At 41.8% G+C, this 22486-nt stretch overlaps 1 protein-coding gene across 2 annotated transcripts in view; it reads right to left on the reverse strand.

Annotated features, from left to right (window-relative positions):
• plxnb2b (plexin b2b) overlaps window positions 1-22486 on the reverse strand; it is a 116534-nt gene that overhangs the window by 42491 nt on the left and 51557 nt on the right. Inside the window, exon 1 of one of the 2 annotated variants that reach the window (XM_075470275.1) lies at window positions 637-730. The exons of the other annotated variant lie outside the window; for it this stretch is intronic. The gene's annotated coding sequence lies outside the window, so the exon portion shown is untranslated. Of the gene's footprint in view, window positions 1-636; window positions 731-22486 lie in introns of those variants that run through there. 2 annotated transcript variants of the gene reach the window in all.

Below are 22486 nucleotides of genomic sequence, written 5' to 3' on the forward strand. Positions count from 1 at the left end.
CCTGAACGCTGTTAATTGTGGAGGTCTAAGCAGGGGTGACACAGGTGAAATGAGACGCATTTCTCCCCAGACAAGCCCACCTGTTTTCTCAACATATCCGAGAGCTGCCGAGATGCTACACGGTAACCGGGCGTAATATCCAACACGTGGCTATTCTGAATAAATAAAAAGCGGCTAAATTTAGAGGCTGCATGCCACATCAGCCTCCAGCTAATGAAGCCTCCAATGGCCTGGAATAAATAATAATGAAACACATCATGCGTAAATGAAGCTGCCACATATGAAAAATGTGATCCAGTGAAAGACACAATTGTGGAATTCAGACAGCTGAATGCCAGTGCTGAACGAGCCCTAAATTGGGTCTCTCACCCAATCTCTTTTTACATTATAGCTACACTGATAAGAAAAAATGCACATCATTAAACAGAACTGATTATCCCAAATCAATCCTTATTTGGAGGAGAAACATAAGCTCGATCCTCATCTAAATGCATATATATAAATAAATAAATAAATACCCACATATAAGATAACAAGTGATGAATGTTGCAAACAGGTGGCTCTTGAGCCATGATCCCTTAAATATGTTAATTATTTGGTAATTTGATTTTGTTTTCCAGTTCTTTGTCTCATTACCTTTCAATTCTCATGTCAGACATGTTAAAGGTCATGACTGTCAGTTTACCAAACACCCCCGCACACACCTTTTCACAGTCTCTGAAAGAAGATTTTGAAAGAAATAATAAATAACAAAAACACACACAAACGAAGAGAGAACAGATGATACAGTATAATACTGTATATTCCATTAAGTGCTACCATGGAAACACAAATAGGGTATCTAACGCTCACACACAATTAACAGTTCATTAGCTGGGTTACACATAGCATCATAACCATCACGAAGACAAGATTTATTTGAAGCATTGCTGTATTAGACAGCATTAGTTTGAATTCAGTTTTAGTACTTAACTGTCATTCACTTTCCATTCAGCCTCTTCAAGAGATACAAATGTGGCTGTGACGAAAAAAAAAACAAAAAAACATTAACGCCAAGTCTAAAGTCAAATTCAACACTAATCTTTATGAAGGTATGATTTAATGCTCGACAACAGGCTGTCTGTATAACTTTGGTAGGACTACCTAGTCCTCATTACCAAAATTCTGAATACTAATAAGCGTGTCAATACAAGTGTCTCAGATAAAGACAGAAGTGGCCTTTGGTGTGTGCGTGCTGTGATGCACTGCAAACAGCAATATCTCACACAAAGCGTGTTATGAACGAGCATCAAGGACAACAGTCTGGAGGTTTGAGGTTTGCATGAGACTTTTTTCCTCTCACTCACTGGTTGGTTCATTTCACCAAAACCACTTGGGTTAAAGTTGTGTAAAGATGGTGGTTTAGTGTAAAGCTCCTCAGTGAAAGAAAATTAGACCAAAGGCTACCCAGAGCATTTTAATCTAATATCCAGGGGCCTGAACGAAGTGTCAGTGTGTGGAGTTGGGATTTCAACACAAATCTAGGAGCACAATTAAAATTGTCCTACAGACCAGTCAGAAATATCTTTGTGCACCTTAAAGTAATGTGGGATGTACTTTAATGAGTATAGCGGAAGGCTGAGAGCAAAACTGCGCTTGTATAAACCACGTTTTGCACACAGTGCACTGCCTTATTATCTGAAAATTGATGCCATTTCTGTCTGGTGTTCGTTTCTTTGGTTGGAGAGAAAATATCAAAGGACAAAGCGTTGCGATATTACATGCACAGGCTTGCATGACACACTTCAAGGTGTGTTTCTTTGTTGGCTCATGGACGTGCACACCTTTTTTCTGACACACGTACAACCATCTCTTTTTGCCTCTCACTGCAAGTTAGGACATGTCTGGACAGGAGAGGCAGCTCTCAGTAGAGGAAAATGACGGATAATTGAAAAAAATGGCAGTTGTGCATACAAACACACACAGAATCACGCAGGCTTTGTACCACATGTGCACACATCAGTAAATGCACCCGCTCAGCTTAGAGTGCTGACGAGGTAATCCCACTCCGACCACACAGAGACACTCTTCTCCTGAACCTGCCATGCTGTTTTTCTCTGACCCAGGGGCACTAAAACACAGCACGTCAGTCCACATGCCTGTCGGTCAATCCTCTCGCTGGGAGGAAGCTGGCAAGTGTGGCAGTGTGAGGGAGCAGAAGATCAGAGAGAAGGAGAGGGGAATTAGAAAAGGGAGGGGGCGTTATGATTAAATCACACACGCACACAGTTCTGCAACTGCTGACCTGGCAAGTTTAGAACCAACATGAGTGCTCTTCTCGCTCATTAAAACAGATACAGAAAGATAACTGATATAACAAATAAATAAATAAGTAAGTAACAGACACCCTACACCGAAAACATAATAGGATACCCAACCCCATATTGGGATCATCCATATTCAGCATTTTCTTTACAAGAGAGCTGGCTTCGATAGATGACAGCTGTGACATTGATGTGTGGGGGTATGAGGAGTGAAACTGCTTTCACCAATATGCAATGATAAAAGAGATATGCAATTAAATCACTCGCCTGTACCCAGAGGCCTCAGCCCTGGAGTGAATGGTGAGGTCAGTGAGGGGTTACCGCTCTAAAGCACATCTAACCATTAAGCATGTAGGATGCTGAAAAAGCCTGATAAATTAAGTACAAGCTACAGAGCAACCTGGGTTCAGAGACACAACAAGGAGCTGCAAGCCCGGGTGGATCTTTGTTTTTTTATTTTCCTGCCACCATCAAGGGAAAGATGGGCAAAACAAGATGCATTGTTAAAGATGAATCCTGGAGACGGGGAGGTACAGAGAGCAATTTCTTTCACTGGACGTCTTCCATCTGGCTCTTTTTTCTTTCTTTTTTACAAAACTTGCAAACACTCTCGTCTCATCCTTACAGTAAGATCGTTTCACAAGTTGCTATAAGAGGCTGGTGTGACAATGGCAATCCAATTTCCATATGAACAATTACCCTGCCGTCAGGACTGGCAGTTCATTTATTTCAATTTGACTGACTGGGAGAACCTCGCTCACCAAAGCAGCCAGCCCAGCCATTGTATTCAGGGGACCAGGCACAGGCAAGGGATTGATGGGCCTGGTCCATTTTAGTGGAATCCAGCTGCTCTGGCCTAAATATGCTAACATCTTTAAAGATGGCCTGTGACCCAAGGAGTGTGGATAGCACTGCGCTCCCCTTTTAGACCGTGTCCCAGTTCTCACTTGTATTTGCTTGCTTGTTTGTCTACATGCCCTAGTGTACCGAATGTTTGCCTGTGGTGATATATGACCACAAGTCAGAAAGCGTGAGCAAAATACACACACACACACACACACCCTTTACTCATTAGGACTGATAGACTGTTTGTGTGCATGTTTACCGCTCCGTCACCATTTTCAAGGCTCCTGCTATCTCCCCTCTGCCAGCTGGACACTCGAGCAGCAAGAGTACAAAACCACAGGCTCAGACACACAAACTACTTGAGGAGAGCACACATTTAAATGTGCACTGATACACAAACAAACTCGCTACTATACTTTTCTGCCTCATACTTTTTCTCAGCAGCCGACCTCTATGTCTCTTGTAATCTCTAAATCTCTGTTTGACTCTCAAACACACAAATGCAACCCCTCTCGGTCTGGGCAGCAACAGCTTGCGGTAATCTCCCACTGCTAACGGGGCTTCCGACCCACCCCCCCGGCTGGATGTTGTCGCTCTCCAGCGGGACAGAGTGGCTGTTTGCTTTGTGGACACAGCTGGCGGATGTGGGAAACCTGATTATACAGACTGGCCTGGCAAAGGAGAGATGCTTTCAGGAGCCAATGCATCCTCCTACCAGCATCGCCACCACATCCAGACGGTTGCTATAACGCAGACAAACAGTTATTGGGGGCAGGCATACATACACAAGCTCATCTACTTAACTCACTAACAAATCTTCATTTGAGTTCCAGCTCTCTCACAACATATGCAAACTGCACACCAAGATATGAATCAAATCAAGCTGAGGATTTTTTTTTTTTTTTTCAATAATGGATTGATTGTTTGATCCATAACATGTCAGGTTTAACCTGTGAGGTTTTGTTTTATGAATGACTTTAGAACCTGATACCCATAAAAACTCAACTCTTTTTGACACACAACAATGAGAATAAGGAATTTTTTCTTTCCCCTTGTTCCTATAAAGACTTTTTATTCCCTTTTTAAAAAGGTAAAAGCACAGTATTTTGCTCAAGGTAATTTCAGCAGGTTGGTAGCCTTCTCAAACGCACAAGAGCTTAAATTCCTGCTTTTTCTGGTTGAAGGGCAACTTCCTTAATCCATACACCACCCTGAGGCGCTCCCCAGCTCACAGACCCGGACTTACATACAGCGCACACTCAAGTTCCAACACATAGCAGCGACAATTAAGAAGTCAGGCAGGCAGACTGACTGCTGGGAAGGAATCCATTACACACCTTATTGGTTATAATGATTTCACTTCACCAGCATAAACGCCAATGAGCCATGAAGGTATCTTGTAATGTGGTTTAGTCTCAGTGCCCAGCTTTCATTTGGTTTCAAGGGGAATACTGATGTTACAGTGACCAATTGCTCCCCTGCTCTCTTACAGAATATGACATGAAATCTTGGTAATGGTGAACATGAAGACATAACTGTTATGCACTTTTAGTGACTTCGACTAAGGAATTAACACTTATGCCTTGTGCAATATGTCAGTTGGTTTTCTTCAAGAGTAGGATGAGATGAGCAATATGAATCTTCTGTCTGTGTACAGCTGGAGTCACTGCATGCAGTTTGGCACAAACACCGACTCTCTCTGAATGAAATTAGGTTATTTCACAATCCAGTGAAGTAAGCTGATCAATTTTTCCCTATTCAGTAAGACCATATCTCAGGTAGGTACCCCCCCCCCCCCCCCCACACACACACACACACACACCCCCGCCCCCCCAACCACACTTTATTTTAGCAGCATTTCTTAGTTAACATAATTGGTATAAGATGCTGCTTGCCGTCTGAATGGGTTCATCTGTGTAAGTTGACATCATGGTAAAAAGACTGAAAGCTTCCCTTCATGGTACAAATGTGTCAGAATTTGACAGCAAAATTCTGAGCAGCAGAAACCAATTTATTTAGATTTATAGAAGTTACTCTGTGTTTCAGCTTTAGTCAGCCTTGGGGATGAAGCCATTAACCCATTTAAGCCGGGAAAGCATTGCCGCATTTCTACCTTTAAAGCCGGGGGCGCTGTTGCGTTATTCTACCATTAAGGCCAGGAAAGCGTACAGTCTTTTTCAGACGGTAGCGATTGTGAGGAGTTTCTTGGCTTTGATGATGCTGATTGATCGAGATTTATGGCTAGCACATATGTTTGAAGATGACGATAACGACGAGGATGATTTTGAAGGGTTTGAATGTGAGTGGAAGACTGACAATTACCACCGTAATCGACGGAGAGATTTCAACCGCACACCAGGGGTGAAAGTCGATTTACCTGCAGATGCCACACCGTTGCAGGCATTTAATCATATTTTTACTGAGGAGCTTTGGGCGCATCTCGTTTCCGAGACGAATAGATACAGTGACCAGGTACATCAGACTCCAGCTCGAGCAAAGATGGCAAGGTGGGCACACGTAACTGTGCCGGAGATGAAAACGTTTATTGGAATGTGTATGGGCATGGGACTCCTTGTGCTGCCAGTACGAAGAGATTACTGGCGATGAAATAAATATATAAATAATTTAAATATAAAATTAAATTTTATTTTATTACTGTTTTCTAATTGAAAATAGTGCTGTTCCTGCACTTTACTTTTTACATTTTCGTGAAGGTGTATGTAAATAAACTCAATTTACAAAGAAAGCCACAGGTGTAAGCTCTCAAATACTTTTTGAATTTTATTTATATCTGCTACAGAGGCTGAGAAATCAATCATTTAGTAGGCGTTGACACAATTGCTGAATTTCCAGAAAAACTTCAGGTTTTAAGGGGTCTTTCTGAAATCGCCCATAGGTTTTACAGCCATTCTTTTCTAGGCGTTTTAGGCCTAAATGGGTTAAAGAAAGAAATAAAGAAATACACCATTCCGCAATGTGACCGGCCGTTTTGTCAAGGCACAGTTACATTTCCTGTTTGGGGTCGGAATTCTTTCAGTGATGCATCTACCATGGGGGTTAACGGGGGCCACCATGGAAATCTCAGGAAAGCGGGACCATGGCATTAAAACAAAAGCGAAGGACAACTGTGCACAGTCAATGCAGTTGTCTGACCACCTGAGTCCTGCTGAGCCACACGTCAATTTAAGAGTGTCCACTGCTTCATTAGCTATATTTTCCCTTTGGGCAAGTTTGATGCCATCTTCTCATCTCACTCTCTGACAGAAATAAAATATGCATTCCCCTAAAAAAAAAAAAAAAATCTTCCTTTAAGCTCTTGTGGTGTATGAACAGAGCAGATATTGTCGTGAGTGGAGGGAGGAAGGAAGATTAGACGGGAGGGAGGACAGGAACTGAGGGAGGACAATCGCATACTTCACTGACGTGAGTTTCAATAGCTCTATTGTGTGAGCTGGCAGGTGCCCGTCACTTGTCAAGATGAGTCAGAGTGTGGTTGGTGACATAGTTTATATCCCCATCATGACAATGCTAAGTCCCAGTAAGTTTCCAGCTTTTTTTAATGACTAATAGTCATCAGTAATGGCCCAAAGATTAGCCAGCTCTCCTCAGCATATGGAGAAAAGGTCACGTTTCCAGCTCAAAAGGTAATGTCTAATTTAGCTGGAAAAAAAAAAAACTCCTAAAATTAAATAGCTTTCAGCGAGAAGTAGTACTTTCCGCTGGTGGAGATGAAAGAAATAGACTGGGCTACTTTTTTAATTAGTCGGACGGCGGGAACTAATCATAGGAAGAGTTGTTTGTATGCCTCAACACGAAACTCATAACACAAGAGCACCTTCTAATTTCCATCTTCTCTCGCAAATATTAATGAAAACCAACATTTGCTTAAATTCCCTACTTCTCCTTAGCAAAAGACAGATCCAACAAATGTCCCCGATCCTAGTGAAATTACTCCACAACACTCATCCCTCAATCCACCGATCCTTGTAATCTTCATCCATCATCAATCAGTGTTGCTGTTGCCGAAGGGGAGAGAGCTGCTAAGCAGGGGCTGACTAATGGTTAAACAAACACCATTATCAGACCTTGGTGGCCAAACGCTGAGCTACAGGAGCCCCAAAGCAGCTGAGGCTCTTTAATACTTAATCCCTGTCACCCTGCTCTGCTTTGACTGCTCTAAGCGATGGGCAACGCACAAGGTCCTCTAATGAGGGAATAAGAAACAGAAACATGAGGGAGGAGAAGTTATGAATAAACATGCTCACATGTGCAAAAATCACTTACTGCAAAACAGAGTCGGGGGGAGAAAAAAAAAGAAAAAATGGGCTGCATTAAGAGGGTGTAGAGGCAAGTGTGGCCCACTCGTCTTAGCCGATCCCCCCTCTAAAAAAGGCTCAGGGAGAAGTTAATGAGCCTGTTACAGTTGCATGGTTCCCCCAACAGGGCTGCTGATTACACCACATGTTTGGGGCAAGAGGATTGTCTATGTGTTTTTATGCATATTTCGATGAGTGTGTCACCTGACCTGAGGCTGCTAATTGTATGTTCACAACTCTGGAATGCCCATTTTCTGATGAGCACACATTCCCACACAAATTACTGCTCTCAGCTGCAATCTATCCCACTCCCACTCAGTCGTATGCCTATATAAACCAAGTCACACCTCTGATAGCATTACTCTCTCTCACACACACACACACACAAAATCAAGTGTGACCGAGCGAGCAAGCCACTCATGAGAGTGGATGATTAGGCCTTCGGAGAGCAGGCCTGACCTTTCCCTCCACATCGAGTCCTCCGTGCGCATGTGTGTTTTTATGAGTCGGTGGCTGTAAGCCGTCGGGCTCGCACCAATTCACATCAAATGTCACCGCCTTAAATGAGATGACCAGACAGACATGAAGATGGAGGACGGGAGAAGAGGTAAAGAAGAAGACAGAGAAGAGTGTTGTAGACCAGAAGACGAAGAGGAAATGTGAAAAAAAGAGGAAACCTTTACAGTAGGCAGCATGAAAAAAAAAAAAAAAAAAAAAAGAGGGCCTTGTCATAGATCAATCTGCTGTCTTGGTTCTCCCCCTTTTTGCATGAGAAACAACAAGACTGAGGTATTTTTAAATTCCTGGCTGAGTTGTGGGAGTTTTGTACTGGCCCTTGTGGTTACACAAACCTCCTCCTTCCACAACAGAGATGGTGGAGTCGGCACTTCACCGTTCTCAGAGTTCAACAGGACAGAATGGCAGATAGTCTGAGTCAGGACTCTGGGGAGGGTGTCAACAGGGGGCAACTGATGTTTTGTTTTGTGGGTTTGATTCATTCCAAACTGAGCGCAGGGTTGGTTAGCCAAATCTTTTCCACAGCTACTCTGAAATTATATTGTAAGAGCTTTTGTGTGCGTAGAGTTTTGTTTTAACCAATATCAGGTTAGCCAATTTAGCTGCTTAAGGATGGAGATGAAAAAGTTTCACTTTGGCAAGTTATTATCAGCTAAATTAACAAAAAATCCTTATCTTCCAGCAACCTTTTTTTTTTTTTTGTAATTCCAATTTTTTTATTTAAACATGCTCACTAACATCTTTCAGTGGTACATCATACAGAAAATAGACAGATGGGTCATCATTACAAGGACACATTTTCAAAGGCTTAGGTAGTTCCTGTCCAATAAAATGAAATACAATAAGTAAATATATAAAATAAAAATAAAATAGAAAGGAATATCAACAACATTGCACATGTAGCAGTAATACAGTAAATGACTGAAATAAAGTTAAATAATATTACTTAGGTGAGGCTTCACAGTTTTGGCTCTAGTTAGAAGTAAGATGTTCCATGAAAAAATCCCAATGCCCCAGTTCCACGGGACCTTTCCTCCTTATCCTTGCTAACATGACCTCATAGGAGGTGGCCTCACTCATCAGGATTTTCCACTCTTGGAGTTTAGGACATGTGGTTGATTTCCAATTCCTTAATATAATTCTGAGGCATGAGGTTATTCCCACCATCAAAACCGAGTACGCCTTTCTGTTCAATGTTGGGGCCTCACTTTTATCTCCCAAAAGACATAAACGTGGGGATATTGGCAGGGTCACTCCTGCCCACACCTCCAGATATTTCACCACACTGTGCCAAAATGGGTTAACCATGGGGCATTCCCATATGACATGCAAAAAGGTTCCCATCTCTTTTGTACACTTCCAACATAAATTATTGTTTGTGAGCCCTACCCTAAAAAGCCTACAGGGAGTCCAATAATAGCGGTGTAGAACTTTATACTGGATAAACTTCCCTCTGGCATCTTTGACATATCTGCCATTCTGTGCTATAATTTGACTCCATTTATCCTCGCTAATTTTACAGTCAAGGTCTCTCTGCCAAATTATTCTTAAATGGTCACATATGCCACTAGTTATTGACATTGTGTTTTGATAGAATGTTGATGCTTTGCGATTTAGAGGTTTTTCTAGATAGTCAAAAATCGGGTTGTTTATATTCTGTAATTCAAACCTTTTAATTACACCATGTCTTATTTGTAAGTATTTCCAGAAATCTCCTTTTTCCAACAACTGATACTGTTGAACAAGGTCATTGAATGACATAAATGTCCCATCCTTGTAAAGATCTTTCACCGTGCATATACCCTTCTCCTGCCATCTTTTCCAGAAAACGTTCTGCTTCCCAATCTTAACTTCTGGGTTGAGCCAGAGTGAAGCATACATTTGTTTATAGTGGGAGATCTTGTGTAATCTGTGAACCTTTGCCCAAACCTGTTGAGAATGTTTAATAATTGGATTGATATCTTTATCTCCATTTTTTAAACATTGGGATAGGACATGCATTGGATGAAATGGTGCTGCCATGTTTGTCTCTATATTTGCCCATACTATTTCAGACCCATTTCCCCTCCAGTGACAGGTTATCTTAGCCATTTCAAATGCCAAACTATACAGCCTAACATCAGGAAGGCCCAGTCCCCCTTTCTCCTTGGGTGTACACATTTTACTCCATTTAAATCTGGGTTTTCTCCCCGCCCATAGAAATCTTCCAGCAACCTTTGACAGTTTCATTTGTTAGTCCAAAAGTAAGTTCAGCATGTCTGATATGTGAACTGTGAAACAGGAAAAAAAAAAAAATGGAAGAGGTTCTGAGAAGTGTCAATCGTTTATCTAGAGAAAAACTGACAGATCATTAAAGAAAGGAAGTGGTTATAAACTTTTAAAAAAGCAACTTCAGGTTAGCCTAAATTATCTGGAAAAGATGACAAAAGGAAAAATGTAAAAAATATTGACTAAACTACCTCTACCATCCACCCATCAAAGTTTCAGAGTTATTAAGAATCCCCCCCCCCCGTCCCTCTTACACTGCTCACTTTCAGTTTTACTTCAGAGTAAAATGGTTTTAATTTTCAACCTGTCTGATCATCTCAATGCAGCAGTAGTTAACTGGCTGCAGTACAAAACTGCCATATTGGATAGAAATTGCTTCCAAAACTATGAAAACACCATTCGAGTTACTGAAATGACTCAGTAACAGCATGTGTGTCATGCTGGTGCTGTGACGAGTCCCCATCTGTCTTGTCTGGCCCTTTCCCTCTTTTGCCGTCTAGCCATCATTGCGAACAGATCTCAGGGAAGATAGTGGACAGACACTCACTTTTGACGGGCCGGCGGATGTGTGGCGGGACACCAAGTTAATTAAGCTTGCAATCGTAAAGATGATCACAGGTGCTGCCACTCAGGCTGCCATCATCACTCCTATCCGCGGCTGTGTCCATGCTAATACCCGAGAGTTCAGACTGACTTGTTTGCGTAAGTGTGAGAGAAAGAGAATGTTTATTTGCTTTATTTTTTGGTATGTGAGAAAGAAGAGAAACAAGAAATGTGCAATGTTTTTCAAAACCTTTAAGAAGTATTCACATTGTTAAAGGTTTTGCAAATACTAATATCTCTAATAATACAGGTACAGCTCAAAAAAATTGGAATATCTTGAGAAAGTTAAATATTTTTTGTCACTCATGTCAGAAAGTGAAACTCATTTATTATAGTTATTACACATAGAGTGAAATATTTCAAGCCTATATTTCTTTTTTTTTCTTTTTTTAATTTTGATGATTACGGCTTACAGATAATCAAAACCCAAAATTCAGTGTCTCAGAAAATTAGAATATTGTGAAACCGTTCGATATTGGAAACTCAAGGTGTCACACCCTAATCAGCTAAATAACTCAAAACACCCTCAAAGGTTTCCTGAGCCTTTAAATGGTCTCTCAGTCTGGGTTAGTAGGCTACAGAAATATTGGCTCTGTCTCCATCTTCTGTCTCTACATGCAGGTGTCATTTATAATGGGGATGCAGAGCATTCTAGGATCCAGCATCTGAACAAAAACTTAATATCTTAAAGTAAGTCCTGTCACTATATTTTGTCATATTTTAGGAAAGTGATATCACTGACTGACATGCATTACTGCTTTCAATTCTGTGCCAAAATGCAGCCACTGATACCAGATTTAGGACTCTGGTCCACTGCAAAATACAGATAAGCTTAACCCAACATTCATACTCTTAATCAGTCTTGTGTGAACTTATTTTTGGGAAAGGCCAGACTGTAATGGATGTGATATGTAAATCTTGCACTGCACGTTTCAGAAAAGGGTCTGGATCATCTATCACAGGTGAAGTTCAAGTATGATGTAATGTGTACGTATTAGCTCACCTGATACATCTTCTGCACTGGTTTTGATTAACTGCCTAGTCCTTGTGCGATCACCATCTCTAATCAAATTCAGATGCAATAAGGTCAGAGGGAATTAGTCTCCAATCATCTAAAAATAAGCTGCTTTAATCAGGTTGCAGATCAACTGATAAGCAGCGGGGAGGCGTGCAGCAACGATAGCATCTGCACCTCATCTAGAAAGGTGTCACTGCATCTTTCACGTCAGGTGAATGTGTTGACATTCGGTCAAATGTAGTTCTGCGACGCGGCGGGTGTAGGGGCCAAACTCCAAAGTCTGGACTGTTGCTGGAAGGGGGGGTAACAGAGGCCCATGCAGCACGCTCCTGTAAGAAGACGCAAACACCCACGTACATGTGCATCAACCATCAGTGGTGGCAAGAACTAAAGTCGAAATATAGGAATCACCTGCAGACACCTGTGCTATCTCACAGTCAGTATCTTTATCTCCTGAGCCTTCCTGATAATTACACCCATCTCTTTTTTTTTTTTTTTTTTCAGATTCCGTCTCAACAACGCTGCTCGTCTGCCTATCTAGAGCCAAAGGAATTATCAGCCTGGCCATCGCAAAACGAAGCACGCCAAGGTCAAGCCCTGTGTTCAATTTCACTTTTGATTCTAGTCCACCTTTCTTTCTCCTCTACCACTTATCCAGTCATCCCTCCCAGCCCACCCACACTGTCAGTTGAATTTCACTCCAGGGCTAACCCCTATTTCCAGCACAACCACAGCTTTGACACTCTTTCATTTCCAATTCTGCAAAGTGGTCGGCTGAATAGAAATCGACGATTCAATTTTTGGAATGAAACTCGAGAGTCCTTTTCAAACAGACTCTTCCCTCCTGCCCTCTTCTCTCCTCCCTGCTTGGGTGCCAGAGCTGCCACCCTTTATGCCCCCCCGGCACTCTATCGCCGTCCTGGTCTGCTGAGTACAGCCAATTTCTCTGCTTGCATGGAGACGTGGGCGAGATGGTTACAGCAAATCTTAAAAAAAAAAAAAAAAAAAACACCCTGTAGCTCCCACACGCTCCTCTCGCAGACACCTTTTCTCCATGCCTGCTCTCTCTCTCTCTCATCACTAAACTTCCATCAAACATGCAAACACTTAAAACCAAAAGGGTTTATTCTAAGCAATGCTCCCAGCAGGATGCTGGGTGGCAATTTAAAAATGATCTATGCAAATGTAATTTCGCTGTGTGTCATCCAACACAGCCAATTAATGAGTGAGCTTCCCCAACCCAACTATAAATTAACAAGGCTAGATATAACAGCTAGATTAATGTGTTTTTCTGGCACTTGCCTAATTGCTGTAAGACTCCGGTGGGGCTAGTGTGAGCCGCTTCATTTCTGCATGTGACAGAGTGGTTTAAGACTGAGAGGGATGAACGGCTGCATCAACTCCATTCATCATTCATATCAGCTTTGTTGTCTCTTCTGTAGGTTTGTAGTGACAAAAAAAAAATCCACGTGTAAAGAAATAGGAAGCGATATCCAGTCCTCAAGAAACTTCTAGAGAACTTAAAAGAGAAAAATGTTTTTGTATTGGGTTCAGTCTAAGGGACGGTATTAACTTCGGTCAGACTTAGGAACTTATTACTGGAAAACAAATCTATAAGTGGGAGGAAGGACACATGTGTTAGTAGGGGTGTGATGATACACTCGACACTCGACGTTACGAGATTTTAAGAAAACTACAATGGCAAATTATATGACTGGACATACTTTTATTTAACAGAGTTGCACATGAATTTTGAAATGTTTTATTATAACTCTTTACATGCTTGATGTAAGCGTGACCTTTTAATAAACTTCTTCTTCCACAAATTGAAACTAAAACTAATATTTATGAAAAGTTAAAATAAAATAAATAAAATAAAATATTTCTTTCTTTTTTTCAAGTGCAAACAATATTATGTGCAAAAACATATCAAAGTTCTACTCTGTCAATACAGAGTGCAAATAGTGCAAACAGAGCCTGACCAAGTATGTCACTGACAACTTACTGCAACTACACAGCCATGTTCTTTTTTAAGAATATTAGCATGTTCACATTCTCTGGCAGCAGGTGGGATCTTTGCGCATTGACTATGTCTCCTGCTGTTGAAAAGATGCGCTCACTTGGAACAGAGGAAGCAGGGACAGAAAGGCACGCTTTGGCAAGACGTCATTCTGGCTGCTTGCTGGTTCACAAATGTTGCGAGACAGATTTTTAACGCGACAAGAAATATCGTTGAGTTTAATCTCGTCACACCCCTAGAAATTAGAGCCGAACAAAGTAAGAAAAGAGCAGCATAACAACTAAATAGGACAGAGGGTGAGTAACCCTGTTTGAGTCATGAGAAGAAAAGAAAAAAGAAGAAGGTGAAAGACTGAAAACAAGCTTAAGGAGGTAAACAGCACATCACCAACAAAAAGGCCTTTTGTTTTGCCCCTCTCAACTGATTGTTCCCTTTGCCGAGGGTGAGAACGCTAATCCGCTGTGGAAAGTGGAGTTGGGAGGATTTACTCTAAGGCTACGGCTACACGAGAACGAAACGAGTTTTTTTTTTAAAACGGGTACGAAAATTCTTGCGACCACACGGAAACGCGCTGCTGTCCAGACGAGAACGGATGAAAACGATGAAACGATGCAGTACACACGCCGCTGTGTCACGCCACGCTGTGAGACAATAGAGAAGTGTTAAAATTGGCTCACAGCGTCAACGTGTGACTGACGCAAAAACGTTTTAGCTGTAACAATGGAAACGAAACGAGGCCGTTTTCAAACTTTCCCACTCTGGAACCCGTTTTCAAAAACTATCGTTTTGGGGTAGTGGGAACGCCGGCTCCGTGTGGCCGCGACAGCGAAACGATAAGAAAAAGTATCGTTTACAGTGAAAAACGTTTTCGTGTAGCCGCAGCCTAAGTATCCTTATTAGTGGGGATTCACTGATACAGAAGCTGGGTAAAGGGCGAAGGAGAAGGTGGAGGGCAGAATGAGCAGGAGGGAAGGGAGCAGCGGGGTGTAGCGTATATACTGAATGCACAGTAGGTGCCACATGAATCTTTAATATGGAGCTTAATGGTTTGGGTGGTAAGTAAGGAGGAGTGGAGAATATAAAAGGAGAGTGAGGAAAAAGGAGAGGAATCTCAGAGGATGTTACTGAGCCCACCGTATCACAACACTCCTGATAAGTGCCAGTCGACCAGCATCAAACCTTATTCTCCACACATCCAATGCCACCACGAGATCTCCATGGGCAGCAGAAGATTGCGACAAAGGAGAGACTTGCTTTTGTCATCAAAAACAGAGATGGGCTTTATATGCAGATAAAAAAAGATAAAAGATCTTTCCAGGTGATAAATTCCTTAAATGCTTTTGTTAAATGCAAACCCTGCTGGAAGCCTGGCCATGGTACATTGTTTTAATTACATGCACAAGAGCCTAATTAGTTGTATCTGTTGTACCAGAGGCTAACGTGCACCCAATTAGACCCATATCAAAAGGACGGCACAGTCAGATGAGGGAAATGTGTGTGTCTTTGTTCTTGCACAGTATTCATCGAATAACAGAGGAAAGTAAAGACAGCACTCAGCTCCCCTAGTTGCTGATGTAATGATCACCCCACCCAGCCATCTTTAAACTAAGTAAATGCATTTTCTCGTGTGAATGCTTGAACGCGCTGCTGCCTGACTGGTTGCATCTCCACATCTTTGGCTTGCTCAGTGACGATGATCATTTAGGTGGAAAAATATTGTTGATGCGATGACAAAGGCTAAATAACACAGCTTACAAGTGTGGTATTAATTCAACAGTTCGTGGATTAAAACTGGCAAACTGCAACCCAAAGAGCCAAATCCACCAGCTGGCTTCCACGGAAAGGAAAAAACGTGCACTAATAAAGCCTTGATACTGCTTGTAATGAAAGGATGAAAAGGAGGACCCTTGTGGGTGCTGCTTTTTCTCTATAATGGCAAACTCTTAAATAGGCCCTCGGGGGAGATGAGATATAGCCTTAAGACAACCATCTGACATGGGAGTGTAGAGTTAAAATTATTCAAAAGCATTAACAAATGGTTTCCCTAATGATGTGATGAGCAAGGGCAAAGTAAAATGAACGGTTCCACCACTTTGCAAATATCACAACATCAAAGCCTTTTTCGCCATCCCCCAAAGAACCGCTTCTTTCCTCCACACTGGGTAAAGTGATCCCACAAACTTCCAAAATGTATCGCAGAAATGTTAACATTCTGCACGGCAATCTTGTTCCCCTCCTCTCTTGTTTCTCCTCCTCTCTTGTGCGAATTTACTGAATTTCAGCGAGCGTGTGACGGTCTCCTGGGGAAACTCTACTGGGGAAAAGGCAGCATTTCAGAGAATGCCATGTTTCATCTCTGCATGTTTCTCTGTGAGCTGTTAACAACTGTGTAAGTCTACTGTACTCTACAATCACTCACATCACTCAAAGTAAAGCAGCTAGAGAGCCTCAAAGAATTAACTACAGCTAAATGGAGTCGTGCCGATTTTCTCCAGCAGCAAGTGCAATGTGAAAGCCAGGTAGCAATGGTTGTCAGCCTTTAGTCTCCTCTGAACACTGTCCCTTTTTCCAATCTTGTTCCTAGCCAATATAACTAAGCTAGTTAACGGGTTTGTGTTTATCCAACCCAGACATTTGAAATGTATATAAACATGTTAGTCCCACCAAAATCAAGCTGACAGACTGGACTAACAAACCCTGATAATGCTTTTGTAGCTTGCTTAACCCCTGTACCCCATGCATACATGCAGCTAGACTCAAATGGGCCCAGGTGCTCTGTATTTGCTCCAATGTCCCATCTTTTAGTAAAAAAAACAGTGCAGCATTAGTGTATATCAATGCAGCCAAATTCCCAATAAAGCTGCAGTTATTCACTTATTTTTCTGTTTCTTTTGTCAAACGACTAAACGCACCACAAAACTGTGATTGGAAAAAAAATATATAAATAAATAAAAATCATCCCATTAAGACTATGTGCCAACTCATGGTCGCTATAAAGCATGTCCAGACTGAGCTTATAAAATTCGGATTTTGTGACCGCAGTATCATAAGACAAAATCACCATGCAAGTCATTTCAAGGCAGCGTCTATGCTGCGAATTCGGCTATCATCCCCAAAGAAAACGACGTCACAAAGTAACATTTTCTCCCACAGACCACCACGTTGCAGCAACAGTCACACTTAGTTAATCAATTGGCCTCCTGTTTATGTAAAGAATTACAAAGTTACAAGCTGTAACGAAAGCTCAAATACGTAAATAGATAGATGGATGATATGGTATATGCAGTTTGCTTTAAAAGCCTTGTGAAAAACTTGCCAGTTCGAGGAAAGCCAGGTTTCAGGGAGGATGAACTTTGAGGGAGAGTGTAGCTAAAACGGCTCATCTCACACTGTATGCAAATGTTAAATAAGTCAGTTTATCTTTTTTTTTTTTTTTTTTTTTTTAAATTGATAGTTACGCAAGGCTACTCTGGAGATAAGAATATATGGAATGAGCATAGTACATCCCTTTTAAAACCACTGACAGACAAAGTGAGCAACATTGATTATCATTACAGTGGTGTCTCTTAAAGGCACAATGTGCGATTTTTATGTCATTTTGAAGTGTATTGCATACAAAAAACACCTATACATACCATAAGAGTGTGCAGAAATAATCCTACTGGCATGTCCTAACCAAAGTTTATACGCAGCATAGCTGAGTTTTACATCAGTTTAGCATGCTAAACTGATAGCGCCGGACCGGCAGTTTTTCTGGCCAGGAGGTGGCGATATAGAGTAAAATCAACCTCCGTTCAACCCCAGGCAGTAGAAGCAGCCACTAGCACCTGCTCTGAGGAGGAGTGAGTGGGGTGGGGGCGGGGTGGGGTGGGGCCAGCGCCAGACCAGCGATTTCTTCTACTGCCTGGGGTTGAACGGAGGTTGATTTTACTCTATATCGCCACCTCCTGGCCAGAAATCGCACATTGTGCCTTTAAAGAAAGGGATATATCAAACAGCAAGTCAACAGTCGGTGGTGATAAATTCCTTGATTGTTCTTCCACATACTCAAATGGAAGCTGGAAGCAGTGCTCTGCTGGGAAACCATGGGTCCTGGTTTTGGGTACCAGTGGATGTTGTACTGACTCACAACACTTGCCTTAACACAGTTAAAGACTTGTATATTCTGTCATGCAATCACAATGGCAACAGCCTCTTCCAGAAGGAGAATACTGCCCCCTGGCAAGAACAGTTTATAGATACAAAGCACTCTTTGTCCTGTCCTTCTAGTTTGTGTCTACAATATGTGTTTGAAAAGTATGTCTCAACTACTGAGGCTCCGCTCCAGCATGTACATGACTTAAATGATTGTTTTTTTGTTTGTTTGTTTGTTTGTTTTTTTTTTAAATTGTGTTGGTGTCTGATCTCACAGGACACCTTCAATGGTCTTATGGAGTCCTTGTGGGGTACTACATTGTGACAGGCAGATGGTTTTAATGTTGTAGCTGACCAATGTACACCAAATCAATATGAAATAACTTAAATTTGATGTCTTTCTTGTTCAAAATTGGACAAATACCCATCAACAGGTTCAAATAAAGAAGTAGTTGTAAAAATGCATGTGTCTGTGCAAAGGGGCCAATGCTTAAAATAAGTGGCACCTGGGTGAGCTGGTCCATTTACTTGATTGGTTCCATTGTACCTCTGCTGGAGACCTGCTGGGCTTGTGGCCTGCCAATCCACATCCTGAATAGCACCTGACAAGTCACATTTGATTGCAGTGAAGGATGAGGTAGTGATGGTGGGGAGTAGAAACCCACAATGTTACCATGGCAATGGCACACCAAGGATCAGGAGGTTAGATCTCATGGCGTACAGCTCTTGATGGCTGTGTGAGACCACACATGGGAGATATTCCCAAGGTTTATAATCACTGTCAACCAGCAGTTTAAGTGGACTGTGTAAAAACGTGTGTATTTACGAGTTCATGTCTGTGTGTGTGTGTGTGTGTGTGTGTGTGTGTGTGTGTGTGTGTGTTCATGTGTGCAAGAGTGTTTCAATCTTCTTGGTAAACTCATCTGACCTAAGCTTCCAACTGGCAACGAAATCCTAAAATCCTACCTATGGCACCAGCTTTCTCATGAGTGACCATCCTCTCTCACTGGTCCCTTTTGGCTTCTTACTGTTAGAATTTAAAAAGGAAACATTTATAAGAAAGCAGGTGGCGTGATTCTAACAAGAGATGGTCTACAACCCCCAATGATGCTGCACACTAATCCAACATTGCCTGTGTTTTCTTGTTTTCAAATCAATAACTAGTATGTACACCAACAGCAGCTCCCAGAGTTATGCAACAGTGCATTCAGGATCAAATCAATGCCAGCTTGCTTCCAAAAAAATCTCATCATTTTGCTGTGGTGTACCCATTGAGTTGCTCAACTCATCAACTTTCGCTCTGAATTTTTATTAGGACACACTTAACAGAGACAGGCACGTTTAGAGTCTCTCTCTGGGTGGGTGGGTTGTGTCGATTAAGCCGGGTTAATCTCTATCACAATAAATAACATTGATTACAAATGCTGAGGGAAGGGTGTCGAAATTAAAGTGCAAAGGGAGGATGGGGTCGACAGATGACAAGAACGGTGGGAATGAATAATGGGAGATTGGCTGGGGTTTATATGGAAGAGAGGTTGTGAGGGAGACAGTATGTGAGATTGAGACTGTGCATGTCTGTCTGTCTGTCTGTCTGTCTGTCTGTGTGTGTGTGTGTGTGTGTCTGTCTGTCTGTGTGTGTGTGTGTGTGTGCGTGTGTGTTTGTGTCTGTGCCGTTGTGTGTGGGTGTGTAGCAGGAGAGTAGAAAGAATAGCCATTCCTTTAAGAGTATCAGATTCTGGGTTAGCCAGAGTGTCAGACCGCTAACAGACACACTGAGCTTCTCCGGTGGGACACATGCTCTCCAAGTCTTTAACATACAGAGAGAAGCAGGCACTGGCTCACGTTTCCTTGGCTGAGGTGAACATTAACAAAACAAATCAAACCCAACCTGTAATGACAGCGCCGCCGCTGAAAATAATCTCTGCTGTTCACTTAGGAAGAAGAAGCATTTTCTCAACAGACACGGTTCATCCAAGGGTCATGTTAAAGAGGAATTGTTTTCAGCTAAATCCAATCCTAAATCGGTACTATAACTTCTTGACAGCAGGGAAAGCAACAGAATTACACTTTTGCTCTGTGCAAATGAGACATTTAGCTTTACTTCTATTGATTAAAAAAAAAAAAAAAAAAAAGAGAAAAAACATGGCCGAGGTTGCCTCTCTTATCAAAAGTAACTTTGAAGGCGGAATAGAAACTACTCCATTTGTGTCATTCAATTTTAAATGGACATTTGGTATCTACAAGAGGGAGGCTTTGAAAGAGCATCTTTGAAGGACAATGACCTTACACAATGTTTTTGCTGTTTGCTACTTCTGTATGCTGTGTGCTTCTGTTTATGTTGCAGCATGCCCAACATCACAAATCAGGGATTGTGTGGCGTGTGGCTGCTGTCAGGGATTACCAGTCTGCTCTCAGAGTTTTTCATTAAATTGCTGTATCGGAAAAAGACAACAAAAAGGTACAGAAAGATAAAAAATAAAAATAAAAAACAGGGAAAAGAAACTCCCAACAGCTTTTAGGTTTAAAATACCATCGCACACGGGACACAGTTGTCCATGTGGAGTTTTTCTGTTTACCATCTACAGTTTTGTCTTTCTTCATGAATAAGTAGATGATCTGACAGACTTCCGTGGCAGAGACACATGAGATCTTGTATCTTCTTGATAAGAAGGCATTGGTAATGTATAGGAAAGCCTAAATCAAGGAACATTTTATGACTACGGGATGAACATCACAGAATACTTTTGGAGGCAGAAATATGGTTAATGTCTAAGCTCTTTATCCAAAAGAGGGCTGCGGCTTGATTTTGTCTGACACCGTGGAGAGTGGAATCCTCTTACTTTCGTCTTTATGAGGTCAGCAGTGGAAATGGACAGAGTTCAGACAGATGGGGCTCAAGGGAATGAGGCAGAGAAAAAGAGATTTAAAAAAAAAAACAGGGAGGAGCATCAGAGAAAGCAAAGGATGTAGATTATAGAGGCTTCCAGGAGAAGACATGTACAAAAAAAAAATGGAAGAGATGAGACATTCAATGCAAACTAGTAATAGAGACCCACAGAACATTTCCCAGCTGATGACCCGACTGTCAGAGAACTTGTCACTATGGTAACACTGGAAATGCAGGAGAGGGTGCTCGTAAATAAAGCAAATGTATTTTAACGCACAACCATGACATTTTCCTAACCCAGTAGATTAAGCGCCTAATCAGGTGGCGTCTTGATATACTGTGATTCACAACAATTATGTCATTAAAGTGAAATACTGTGTTTAAAATAATACACATGTGATAAGATTGTGTTTGGAGATGACAAAAATAACAATATTTCTGCAATTACCCAACACTGCAGATTGGGCTTTTTGGTACAATTTCTGCAGTTAAGAAAATAGTCTCTCTGCCCAATATTTTAAGTGTAATTCATTTTGCTTATTGTGAATGCTTCTGACAGCAATATTCATGTAGTATGAATCTCACATCATGACTGCCCCACATCCCTATCTAACCAGTGATTCTAATCCCTAAAGCTAAGAGAAAGTAAAACTAAAGATCGAATGAATGAACAAAAAAAAAAGGGGAAGAGGAAAAATTGGTCTTGAGTTTGTTGTTTATGAACTTTACCCAACGCAAAAAACATCTTCTGTTGCAATGAACAGAATGGGATCAGAGTCAACTGATAGTGTTGTAGAGAAATCATCACTTCAAATTAAATTTTAAAAAAAAAACAGGTTCTGCTGTCCCACTTGATGACCTCTTCACAAATTTATAGGATATATTTTCTATCTGTCACACAGAAGTAGAGTCCCACTTAGACGCACCTGTGTACATCTCCTCCTCCACTGCTGATAAGACTGTACTCCCCTCCTGCTTTCCTTCCAGACCTGTTAACGCTGCTGCTCGCTGGACATTGATGTGGCCACTTTTTCTCTGCCCAGGCCACAAGGTCTTCTGTAAAATTGACTAGTCACCAAGTGGTGTCGGCAGTGAACCTTTGATAAAAAGTGCTTTTTTTTCCCACCTCACTGCTCAGATCTGCAGGAACCAGTCTGCTCCAGAAGCCCCCCCACACCCCTCCTCACCCAATCCTCTACCCTTCTCCATCTCCTTCACCCTCCCAGCATTTCTTTTCGAAATAAGGCAGGCAAGTGGAAGGGCTCCTGCTAGTCTCCATCCTCTGGGCAAGCAGACACAGCCCTGACAACTATCTCCTCCCTGCGACAAGCAATCTCTCTCCGCAGGGCTGCCCAAAGAAAAGTGTTGATGCTAACAAAATGCATGACAGCCACTCACTTATGTTAACAGCCTGTGCACCAGAAGAGCAACATCCCTCTGCTTGAGCTTGGTTTTATTTTCAATCACTCCGTCTACCATTTGAACTCTGTAGTCCCGTGGGGGAGGACATTTGACAGCAAGTCAGACAGCTCCTTTTTTGCCTGAGGTTTAAACTTTTTAGTCTAGCAGGGAGGG

The sequence above is a fragment of the Odontesthes bonariensis genome, chromosome 7 (assembly GCF_027942865.1).
Source record: "Odontesthes bonariensis isolate fOdoBon6 chromosome 7, fOdoBon6.hap1, whole genome shotgun sequence".
Taxonomy (NCBI): domain Eukaryota; kingdom Metazoa; phylum Chordata; class Actinopteri; order Atheriniformes; family Atherinopsidae; genus Odontesthes; species Odontesthes bonariensis.